The 12461-nt window shown below is 37.1% G+C and overlaps 1 protein-coding gene across 1 annotated transcript in view; it reads right to left on the minus strand.

Moving 5' to 3' along the window:
- Positions 1 to 12461, minus strand: part of LOC127164542 (zinc finger protein 160-like) — a 115800-nt gene that overhangs the window by 39239 nt on the left and 64100 nt on the right. The gene's annotated exons all lie outside the window — the stretch shown is intronic.

Genomic DNA, 12461 nt, shown 5'->3' on the forward strand with positions numbered 1-12461 from the left:
ATCTAATTTTATAGCGCAAAGCTAAATTACTGATCATTGATTTCTGATTTCAGTTATTCAATTTTAGTTATCTGTAGAGAACACATGGCAGTGGAAACTAATGGTTTCCACAATAAATACCATTACAAACATTACAAACCATCAACTTGTAACCATTAAAACCATTAAAAAATAGTTTCCTGTTGTGTTTTTGGGACATATTGTTTTTTAGGATTTTGTGTTTTTTAACAAGCCACCAATAGAAGGCAACCAAACTAAAGTACAATTACAATACATAACATAATTTTTGACTGAAAGAGATAAAGGTTAAGATATGAGCCACATATCATATTTATATATTTTTATGTAACCAAATTGACTTTATAGGACATGCAATCTGTTAAGCATCATACATAACAGATAGTTATATATTGTTGAAAAGTCATATGGGCGTTTCTTCAACTAGGGGCACTTTTAGCCTTGTAAATTTGAATAAAAAAACTTGTTCAAAAGTCACGTAACAGTCTCATAAATTTAAATAAGTTGTCTAGTTTTATGGTCTGTAAGCAGACAAACTTAGATTACAAGAGAAATTGTTCATATTTTACTTTTTTTTCTACCTGCAATGAACAAATGTCATTTCCACCACATCTCAATATACAGCTGTTATTTTGTTAAATATTTTTTTAAAAAATGCGTGTGGTGATGGAAATGACGGCCGTGGTGGAAATGACAGGGTGTGGTGGAATCGACAATGAATTAATGTGAATGTAGGGCAACAGTAGAGATATTTATTAGAAAAATTCTAATAAATTCCAATAAACAATCTTTCACACAAACTTGTGTGTGGAAAAAGTGTTGTGGTGGAAATGACACCAATACTGTGTGACAGCTACATTTTGTATAAAAAGTAATATTGATAGTGGTCTCACATTAAATACTATGATGTATTTTAATTGTTTTACTAGTGCTTAAGTCAGGTACATTAACAGTTACCAGATAAGTCATATTTTAAACTGCACGTTAATTGAAGTTTAAATGTCTGGGTGTGCGACAAGGAGAAAACAGTGATTTTGACACCTATAAGGAGGTGGAAAAGTATGAAAAAATCATAACAGAGAGGTAGTAAAAAAGTTGTTAAGGTGGTTTTATTGTTAGTTTGAAAAAGAAACAGTTGTCCAAAATTATATGTATTTTTAAAAATATGACCAAAGAACATAAAAGTACCCACAGTACCCATAGAATCACCCATATATTGTTGAGAAGGTCTCAACTAGCAGAATACAACAAGCATGGAGAGGTTTTGGACTTATTAATTAAAAGGCTACCAAGGTTCATAACTGTTAATTGCTTTCAAAGGTGTTCCAATAATTGAAACCATGCAACTGACTGTACCTTGTTTAAGGATGTGGCATCAGGTGGGCATTTTAACTGGCCAAAAGGGGGTCACATGGATTGGCAATCATGAATCCTTGGTAAAATCCCTTTGTTGTGATTGGTGGGCTTTTTGTGTGTGTTTTTTTTTTAAAAATAACGAATTAATGCTTTTCAACTCTCAATTTCCTTCACGCCCCCAATGTGTTTCCCAGCTTTGGGAAACTTTTTGAGGATGGCTCTGAATACGCCGATGGATGATTTAAAATCTGACTGCCCAGTGATGTTATATTTGGATATGTCTGTCCAGCTCTTAGGGAATTGACATGCATGACTGCTGCACCACACAGCACACTCTCAATAAAGAACTCTGCTGAAGATACCCAAGAGTCTCGTGGTCTTTTGAGTTTCCAACAGTGTTTTCTTCATGCGTTTTTCCCTTAAGTATGTCCTGCTGTTGTTTGCTGATCTTTTTTTAATGTAGTTTGCTGTTGCTGGCTGCCTGTGATGTCCACTTCCGTTTATATAATTTTTCATCTGGACTGATTTATATAGCTGCCGCCCAGTGGTTGAAATTTTCATGTTCACCATAAATATGAAAATTTACTTTTCGAAAATCATGTTTCATGTTGTTTTTGTTGTTAGACCTGTGTGCTGTACAGGTACTTTATGCTAATATCCCTGAAAATAATTGCACACCTTAGAATGTTAATCAGCCAATCAGATTCAAGCATTCAACAGCCCCAGAATATAAATCTGTATCGGTTTGTATTATTGTTATACATATTTAATATTGTACACTTTGTGAATCATATTTGTAAAAATCTTATATTCCAACCACACAAACAAATACATATTTACTTTTAGTACACTAACAAGCACTTGTTTTTTCACTGATGTGTTCATGTATTGTGGAAGTGAATAGTGATGCTCATCTCTTTTGAATTTGCTTTAAATCAATATGGATACAACACAAGCTGAATAAAAACATTTTCACCACTGCAAATCTTTACTACATCATTTAAAAAAAGTCAGTGTTTGCAAGTCTAAAATCCCAGTCAAGTCTCAAATTTTAAAGAACAAGATGTAAACACCATGGTTTTGTTGCAAATTCAATTAAATTCAAGTTTATTTGTATATCCCTTTTCACGATACAAACCGTTGCAAAGGAGCTTTACAGAAATTATAAGTTTCTACAACATATTTAGTAGTATCTTAAATCACAAAGTAGCCGTGGATTACATACTGATTCTCTTGAGGTGACACTAGTCTGAGTCCTGTTGATTGCTGCACTGCAAAAAGGGTTATCTTACTTAGTATTTTTGTCTTGTTTCTAGTCAAAACACTGAAATATTCTTAAATCAAGATGCATTTAGTAGATAAGCAAAAGACATTATTTAGTCCTGTTTCCTGAGGAAAAAGCAAAATTAAGTGCATTTTGCTGAAAATCTGCCAGTAGTGTAAGAAAAATAATCTTGTTTTAGTGGTCCAAAGTCCAAAGTTTTAGGGCAATTGTGTGAACTCAGTCTGTGTGTGTGTGTGTACTTGTTTTTGCTACATAGTGGGGACCAAATGTCCCCACAATGATAGTAAAACCTGAAATTTTTGACATTGTGACAATGTTAAAAAATGATTAAAAATAGTAAATGATGTTTATCTGAAAGTGTAACGATGCAAACATGTTTTCTGTGAGGGCTAGGTTTAGGGTTAGGGTTGGGTTAGGGGATAGACAATATCGTTTGGTCAGTACAAAATCTATAGAAGTCTATGGAAAGTCCCCACAATTCACAAAAACAAACATGTGTGTGTGTGTGTGTGTGTGTGTGTATGTGTTTTAGGAAACAATAAGGACAGGGTTGCTGAGACTCGTGACTCACAGTCTTTTACCACTGCGGAAGGTTTATTTATAGGTTGTGAAGTTAAACACAACCTATAAAATACAGAATAAATAGGTCATCCCCACATATACTGCCCTATTATGTGTTGCAGACCTCAAAACCATAGTGCCACAAATAAATAAAATTAAACAAGAAAACATCGAAAGTTAGATGATACCAAAGCATTCTGTTCTGTTAAACCCAAATAAGAAAGGAAGCTGCCCCAGTATTTGACTAACAAATCTTGATGCTTTTTCAAAATAAATGCATTTTTTTCCAAAGATATAAAAGATGACACTTCTTTAATCCACATACAAGTAGAAGGTAGTTTAGAATCCATCCATCTCAAAGTTATACATTTTATGGCCACTAGTAGGGCTAGCCCAACAAATCTCAAATTAACACCCTCAGTGTAATCTATCAAAAATGACGAAAAGCCTTCAGATTTTTCCGTCTCTGATAAAAAAAATTGTGTGTACAGGTGGGTCTCAATAAATTAGAATGTCATGGAGAAGTTCATTTCAGTAATTCAACTCAAATTTTGAAACGTGTATTAAATAAATTCAGTGCACACAGACTGAAGAAGTTTAAGTCTTTGGTTCTTTTAATTGTGATGATTTTGACTCACATTTAACAAAAACCCACTAATTCACTATCTCAACAAATTAGAATACAGTGACATGCCAATCAGCTAATCAACTCAAAATACCTGCAAAGGTTTCCTGAGACTTCAAAGTAGTCTCTCAGTTTGGTTCACTAGGCTACACAATCATGGGAATTGCACATATCATGCTGATCTGACAGTTGTCCAGAAGACAATCATTGACACCCTTCACAAGAAGGGTAAGCCACAAACATTCATTGCCAAAGAAGCTGGCTGTTCACAGAGTGCTGTATCCAAGCATGTTAACAGAAAGTTCAGTGGAAGGTTTGGAAGAAAAAGATGCACAATCAACGGAGAGAACCGCAGCCTTGAAAGGCAAGCAAAATCGATTCAAGAATTTGGGTGAACTTCACAAGGAATGGACTGAGGCTGGGGTCAAGGCATCAAGAGCCACCACACACAGACGTGTCAAGGAATTTGGCTACAGTTGTCGTTTTCCTCTTGTTAAGCCACTCCTGAACCACAGACAATGTCAGAGGCATCTTACCTGGGCTAAGGAGAAGAAGAAATGGACTGTTGCCCAGTGGTCCAAAGTCCTCTTTTCAGATGAGAGCAAGTTTTGTATTTCATTTGCAAACCAAGGTCCTAGAGTCTAGAGGAAGGGTGGAGGAGCTCATAGCCCAAGTTGCTTGAAGTCCAGTGTCAACTTTCCACAGTCTGTGATGATTTGGGGTGCAATGTCATCTGCTGGTCTTGGTCCACTGTGTTTTTTGAAAACCACTGCACCCGTTTACCAAGAAATTTTTGAGCACTTCATGCTTCCTTCTGCTGACCAGCTTTTTAAAGATGCTGATTTCATTTTCCAGCAATATTTGGCACTTGCCCACATTGCCAAAAGCACCAAAAGTTGGTTAAATGACCATGGTGTTGGTGTGCTTGACTGGCCAGCAAACTCACCAGACCTGAACCCCAAAGAGAATCTATAGGGTATTGTCAAGAGGAAAATGAGAAACAAGAGACCAAAAAATGCAGATGAGTTGAAGGCCACTGTCAAAGAAACCTGGGCTTCCATACCACCTCAGCAGTGCCACAGACTGATCACCTCCATGCCACGCCGAATTGAGGCAGTAATTAAAGCAAAAGGAGCCCCTACCAAGTATTGAGCACATATACAATAAATGAACATACTTTCCAGAAAATCAACAATTCACTAAAAATGTTTTTTTTTATTGGTCTTATGAAGTATTCTAACTTGTTGAGATGGATTGAATTGTGAATTGGTGGGTTTTTGTTAAATGTGAGCCAAAATGATCACCATTAAAAGAACCAAAGACTTAAACTACTTCTGTCTGTGTGCACTGAATTTATTTAATACACAAGTTTCACAATTTGAGTTGAATTACTGAAATAAATGAACTTTTCCATGACATTCTAATTTATTGAGATGCACCGGTAGATATAAATACACCATTAAAACAGAAAAAGTCCTGTCTTTTTTTACTGTTGGCAGACTGTAAATTAACAGAAAGTGTCTGTTTTTTTTAATTACGGTACAAAGTCCAGGTAATGAGCTGCCAGTACTTTTTCTGTTTCTTTATGGATTTTTTTTTTTTTTTTTACAGTGTGGGATTTTACAAAGATAATTTTACAAAGACAAATTGCAAACTAAATCCAACCCTGAACATTTTATATAATTTTGAGCCAGCAACCTCATGCCCAAACATGCGTATCATAAACTGGCAGTAGGACTATGCCTTCACTGGTTTTTAAAGGGGTCATTTATATTATCATAATATATTTTCCATAGTGTCTTCATTTACTCCATAACCAGGGTTGATAAGCAGCTGCATCACATTGTTGGTGTAAATCTCTAACTTCTGTTGTTGGATGAGCTACTCAATAAAGTAACAGCAACATGAAAAACAAATAATCAACAGCTGGGGATGAGGGGGTACAGTAGTTTTGTTGAGTTTGTCTCTACAAAATTGGACGAACAAGATCTAAAAGCATGCTGAATTTACTGAATTTTTATTCAGACCATGAAATGTGTGATGGCCCATGATATGGTCTCACATCAGTGAGCAGTAATACATGCACACACACATCCACACATACATATACACTTCTTGTTGTTTGGATTTACTTTATATTGATTTAATGAACTTTGTTTTAAATAAGACGCAAATTCAGTTATTTGTCTTTTCGGAACACTTTATTAACTCACAGTGCAATGTAACTAGTTGGAGTGCACACAATTCAGTGTAGCAAGCTGTTTATTTTTGTTAATACAGTTTTCTTTTAGTTGAAGTTACCACGCTGTGGGCTGCGTGAAGAGATACAGATTTCGAGCTACTGATGCATGATCCGGTCCTTTAAAGGACCACCGCGCTGCCTCCGTTGATCTTTAGTTCCACCTACCAGCACCCATGGACATGGACAGATTAATCACAGGGAAACCTGAGATGGTTTAATTGAGGACTGTTTGTTTAATTCTTTATTTCATTATTTGTATTTTGTTTATGTTTATTATAATTTGTATTAATTTTTTTTCAGGCATTTAAGTAGTTTATGTGTTCTGTTGTTTTACTTTGTAGTTGGTGTTTCGTTTTTCCCCCTTTTCTGGTGTGTAAGATGGTCTAGTCCAATTGTTTAAAATGCCCTGTTGTGGCGTGTGGCATGTGGAGTGAGGTTTTATTTGGCACATGTCTTTGTAACCTGAGTTTAGTTTTTAGTTATTTGATTTGATTGTTTGTGAACATTGATTTTTCAAGTGTGAACCATTTTTTGGTTATTTATTAAAGTAATTTTCATGCTCCTCATCATTTTATGCCTCGGTCCCTCACAGAATGGATCCTACTCATAGGTACTAATCAGTTTTAGTTTCCAAAAAGCTACTCAGTTGTGATGTCACAGCAAATCACAATTAGTGTATCTTCACCCCACACAACTATAGTGTTTGATATGACGACTTTTGAGATTTAATCATATAATACTTGAAGTTAAACATTATGACCACTATTAAAGATGATGCTTTTCACACATATGATTTTTGTATTGTTATAATTTATTGTTAGTAACAACTTCCCAACAGCCCAAACATACCTGTAGGCCTGTAGAACAGTGCGTAAAACATGGAAAAGCTTAGGGTGTAACCCATTACACAGGTTCTGATAGTAGAAGGCACTTGTGGAACATAAGCAATTTGAGTCCAGGAGATGGAGGGAAACCTAGACCATCATGGAAGGCAGACATAATACAAACATTATGAGAAACCAAAGGATGAGACAGGGTGGTAATAGCCTAGATGCTATTAAATTGATTTTAGTCAAGTCAAGTTGAGTCAAGTTCAGGAATGAGATTATGTAAATGTTTGCTGTAAAGCTGGGGTTTCCATTCCCTTTCCTGCAGATTTCAGCTCCAACCCCAATCAAACACATCTGAACCAGCTAATCAAGGTCTTCAGGGTTACTTGGTTAATTACAGACGTGTGTTGGAGCAAGGTTGGCACTGAAGTCTCCAAGACGGTAGCACTGTAGTTCTGTAATAAACACAAAAAGGAAAAGGACCTCAATAATTGGGTGCTGGCCCAAAAAACATTAAGAACAACTATGCCATTTTTGCCTTAGACTTGATTCTGCCGAAAGAGGAGAGTCAAGAATGGAATGATGTAAAGGAAGAGAAAGATCTGTTTGATAAAAATCTTGATTTCATAACTGGAGAAAAATCTTTTAGTTGCTTACAGACTGAAAAGACTTTCACACAGCAAAGTGCTCAAAAGACAGAAAACAGTAGTTTACCTGCGTTCAGTGTGGAAAGAGTTTTACAGAAAAAGGAAACCTTAATGTTCACATAAGAATTCACACTAGAGAGAAACCTTTCACCTGTACTCAGTTTGGAAAAAATTTCATTCAAAAAGAAAGTCTTAAAAGCCTCACGAGAAGCCTTACACCTGCCCTCAGTGTGGAAAGAGTTTTTCACATAAAGCAACAATTATTGCCCATATGAGAATTCACACAGGAGAGAAGCCTTTCACATCTGATAAGTGTGAGAAGAGCTTCAGGCTTAAAGTTTTCTATGTCATTAATGTGGAAGGAGTTTCACGGACAGTAAACACCTTAAGAATCATGTAAAAACCCACACTGGAGAGAATCCTTTAATGTGCAATCACTGTGGAAAGCCTTTCTCAAACAATACAAACCTTAAGGTTCACATGGAATTCACACTGGTGAGAAGCCTTTCAAGTGTCATCAGTGTGAGAAGAGTTTTGCATTTCACACAGACATGAAACGTCATTTGCAAACTCATTCTGGAAAGAAAATGCAGGGTTCTTCATTGTGACAAGGCTAGAAAACAGTTTAAAATATCACCTGCACATTCACTGTGAAAAAAGTCTGTTTAATTGCAATCACTGTAATAAGTTTTCTCTGTCATCACACAAGGTCATTGAGCACTGAAGTCTGAAATTTTTGTATGCTTTTTTTAATATTTGTCATTCTAAAAATTCGTCACACACAGAAACCTTGCACACTCCAATGTGTATTAATTCATCTGTTGCAAAAAAAAAAAAATCGCAAAACAATACACAATGTATTCAAAGTTTACAAGAGGTCTCAAACTCAATTTCTGGAAGGTTGGAACTGCAGAGTTTAGCTCCAACTGGCTCCAACTCACACCTGCTTGGAGTTTCTAGTAATCCTGAATACCTTGATTAGCTGGATCAGGTGTGTTAGATTAGGGTTGGAGTGAACTTGTGCAGAGCTGTGGCCCTCCAGGCATTAAGTCTGAGACCGCTGCTTTAGGATGTCAGTAAACTTTGATGCTTTGTTAACAGTACTGGAGCCACATATTATAAAGAAGACCACTAATTCCTGTGAACTCACTGTTCAAGAACGTTTACAGTGCTTTGTGCTGCGAGATAAAGTGGATGAACTTGTCAGACGCAATACTGGATTTTGGTGTTCGCTTGTAATGGGGCTCTGATCTGTCAAAACACCTCTCAAAATGCTTGCTACGAAATGCAAAAACACAGAAAATTGAATGCAATCCAAATTTTTCATGACAGATTAAAGTTTCTGAGACAGTGTGTAAATGTGAGGTCATATTTATGTTTTAACGTGCAAAAATTTTGGACTCCAATGACCTTTTGTCCTAGAACATGAGTTCACAGAAATTAATGGTCTTCTTTTTAATATGTGGCTCCAAAGCATCAAAGTTTACTGACATTCTAAAGTAAACTTTGAACTGCCTGGGATAATCCCGCAGCTCCTTAATAAGGAGGTGCACACAAAAAGTATTTTCTCCTTCCTCTCTATGCCTTATAATTGGATGGACCCAATATGTCCTTTCTTTTTCTCTTTTTAAGAAGACAGTGGACAACAAACTCATCCTCACTGCTTGAAGATTCCATTGTGTATTGTTTTGCAAATTTTCTCGCAACGGATGAATTAATACGCATCTGACTTGGTGTGCAAGGTTTCTATGCGTGACGAATTTTTACAACGATGAATACGAAAAAGCGCATACTAAAATTTCGGATTCAGTGTGCAATGACCTTTACAGTTACACCCAAAAAGTCATGCAGATGCAAAACACTATTTTTTTATTTGTGTGAGAAGAGTTTTAACTGAATCTGCAATTAAAGATGACATCAGTAGATATCTGTGTTAAATTCATTTTGTTTGACAGGAGGCACTGTACATATATTTGATATGGATTAATACATCAGAATCAAAATATTAGATAAATAAACTTCCATCTTGCTGTGACATGGCACAATATAAATGAAAATCATAAATAAAAGGACAAACTGAATGAAATGAACATCACACTGTGTTATTTGTTTCATCTTTATTGAGAGAATGCACAGTTAAGTAAGTTATTAATCTGTTGTTGGGGGCTCATCTATTGACAAGCTGGTTCCAGCTGTGGGTTGCATAATTAAACAGGAAAACAGTGATAAGTCAAGAGGACAATAGTAAACAGTCACATTTTTAGTTAAAGTCAGTTTATCTTTGATTCAGTGATTTCATCATCCAGCTCAGTTCAGTTCAAATAATGTCTTTGTGATCAAGTCAACAATATTGCCAGTGTCCCAAACTAAGCAAGCCAGAGGTAACAGCAGCAAGAAACTAAAACTCCATCGGTGATAGAACTGGAGAAAAAACCTTGGGAGAAACCAGGCTCAGTCATGGGGCCAGTTCTCCTCTGGCCAGACAAAACCAGCATTCTGTAGTTTAATTCCAAGCTGCAACACAAGTCAGATTGTGCAGAGGACTCATCTGGTTCTTGTGGTCTTGTGCCGACAGCCGTCTAGGTGACAAGGTCTTAACAGGGGATCAGTCTCTGGAGCTCATCTGCTGACATTCAGGGGTGTAGAGGTCCTCTCTAAATGCTGATCCACCATCTGGACTGGATACGGGCTGGATATGGGTGGCTTTGGTAACCTCGGAATAAGAATGAAACGGACTAATATTAACGTAGATGCCATTCTTCTGACGATATGACAGGTACATAATAGGTAAACATCTATTTGTCTATCACTGTTTGTGAACACTTGTGAAAATCTCTGGATTTCTGGAGTTTTATGTTTCTTGGTGAAGGGAGAAGTGGAGCTGACATTGAAAGAGACCAGGGGTGAGCTGGCAGAACGGCTTGCCCTGATGAAACGGTAGGGATGGCCACCCACAGTAAAACTCTGTGTGGTGCCAACTAGGGCAGAGCCAAGCGGAAGGGCAATAAATGTGGAACCATCTTTTATACCCCAGCAGTCTTGATCTGATGGTTCACAGTGTCACCATTGTATGCTTTATGAATTGTGGAACACATGGTGACTTCTCTGGTATCCATCCACTTTACAAAAAGGACCTTTTCATGCCTGAGCCAACAAATATCCCCTCTTTTGGCCTTTCTGCTGAGGTCTTTGGCTTTGGTTCTTGGAAAACCCTGCCTGTTTAAGTGTATAGTGCCACATGCCAGGGTATGCTTGAGCAGTAAATCAGAGAAGAGGGTCAGGCTGGTATAAAATGTATCCATAAACACCTGATAGCCCTTCAAGAATAGTGAAATCCAAAATCTGCATTACAGATTCATAACTCAGGCCATTATCTGCTTCTGTGGAGGACTTTCCTTCATAAACATAAAGGTTCCAGGTATATCTGCAAACTGAATCCGCAAGAACAAACAATTTATAACCCCATTTGGTGGACTTGTCCATCTTATATTGATTTAGCCCAATTCTAGCCTTTGAAGCAACCATATGCTCGTCCACTGCCAGCTGCCATTTTGGGTAAAAATAAGTCTTGCAAGCTGAAACAATGTCAGCATAGAGGGATTTTATTTTGAACAGTTTATCATAGTCCGGGGTTCCCTTTTTCCTTGAATACTCTTCATCTTCTTTTAGGTTAGAAAAATGAAGATTCCAAGAAATGGCTTGAATGTGATCTGGACATTGCAAACTGAAACGGAAAACTATAAATATCCTTCTTTGCCCAGTAGTCCCCAATCGTCTTTGCGTTCACCAATCTGATATGGATAACAATACCAACATAACAAAAAAAAGTCTCTCACAGCAAGCGGTATACAAAGAAATTTCTTACCAGCCTTGGCCCTTTTTGCTGCAAAATTGTTTGTATTCCTTATGACCATGTCTACAACAGAGTTGTGAAAAAGAGCTGGTCCTAAAGTGGTGAATATGTCGCAGTTGTGAACAGTTGAGGCCCTGGTGGATGTTTTGGAACAACGTTGATTACAACTGCATCCTCATCTGCATCTCTTATGTCATGCCAACTTTATTCTTTAGAAAAAGAATTCTGCTGGGCACTGCTCCCCTGTACTAAATATCTGACTCTGCCTCTTGTCTGACCAGAAGAAGTGTGGGTTGTAGTGGGGGAATTTAGAATTTTTTTCCCTGTGATTCAGGCTGATTTATAGGCCTCAATTTCGCTGTCTGGAAGGACATGGGGCTGCCCGTGCCATCTCCCAACTTCACAACATATATACACCTCTTCTATTTGAATTTCAGTATGAGCACGCTCATGTATTGTGTGTCATAAAAATAAAATCAGTTTGCGTGATTGGCAAGTTAAGAGTCTAACTGATTATCAGCTGGTTCTGATTAATTGCCAATCATTTGAAGCATTGTTAGGAACTACCTATGAAAGTTGTTTTTGCATCCATAATTTGCCAAAGCATGTAAGTTCCCAAGCTAAGAAGCACACAGGTAACAGGTTGGGAATCACTGCTATAGTGAGTTAAATTACACAAGGGCAATCTTATTTTTAAACTACTTCAGATCTCCTTTGATAATTAATAACATAATAAATGCAATGTTTTAATTAATCATTGTAATTAAACAAATTAGATAAAGGACGTGGCTCGTTTACTCACCATGCAGTGATGTACAGAGGAAATGAGACGGGTCGTAGGTGGAGCAAACACATACAACCCTATCCCATACCCAATTCTCTGAGTGGGTGGTGTGTAACACAGGTATCTGCCCTGTGTCCATTCATCAGACTTCAGTTACAACTTAATGGCATGCCACCTACAGAAGTTTTCAGATGACTCTGCTGTGGTTGATTGTGTTGGGAGTGGGCAAGAGATGGAATAAACAGCACTGGTCAATGGGT

The sequence above is a fragment of the Labeo rohita genome, chromosome 4 (assembly GCF_022985175.1).
Source record: "Labeo rohita strain BAU-BD-2019 chromosome 4, IGBB_LRoh.1.0, whole genome shotgun sequence".
NCBI classification, from domain to species: Eukaryota; Metazoa; Chordata; class Actinopteri; order Cypriniformes; family Cyprinidae; genus Labeo; species Labeo rohita.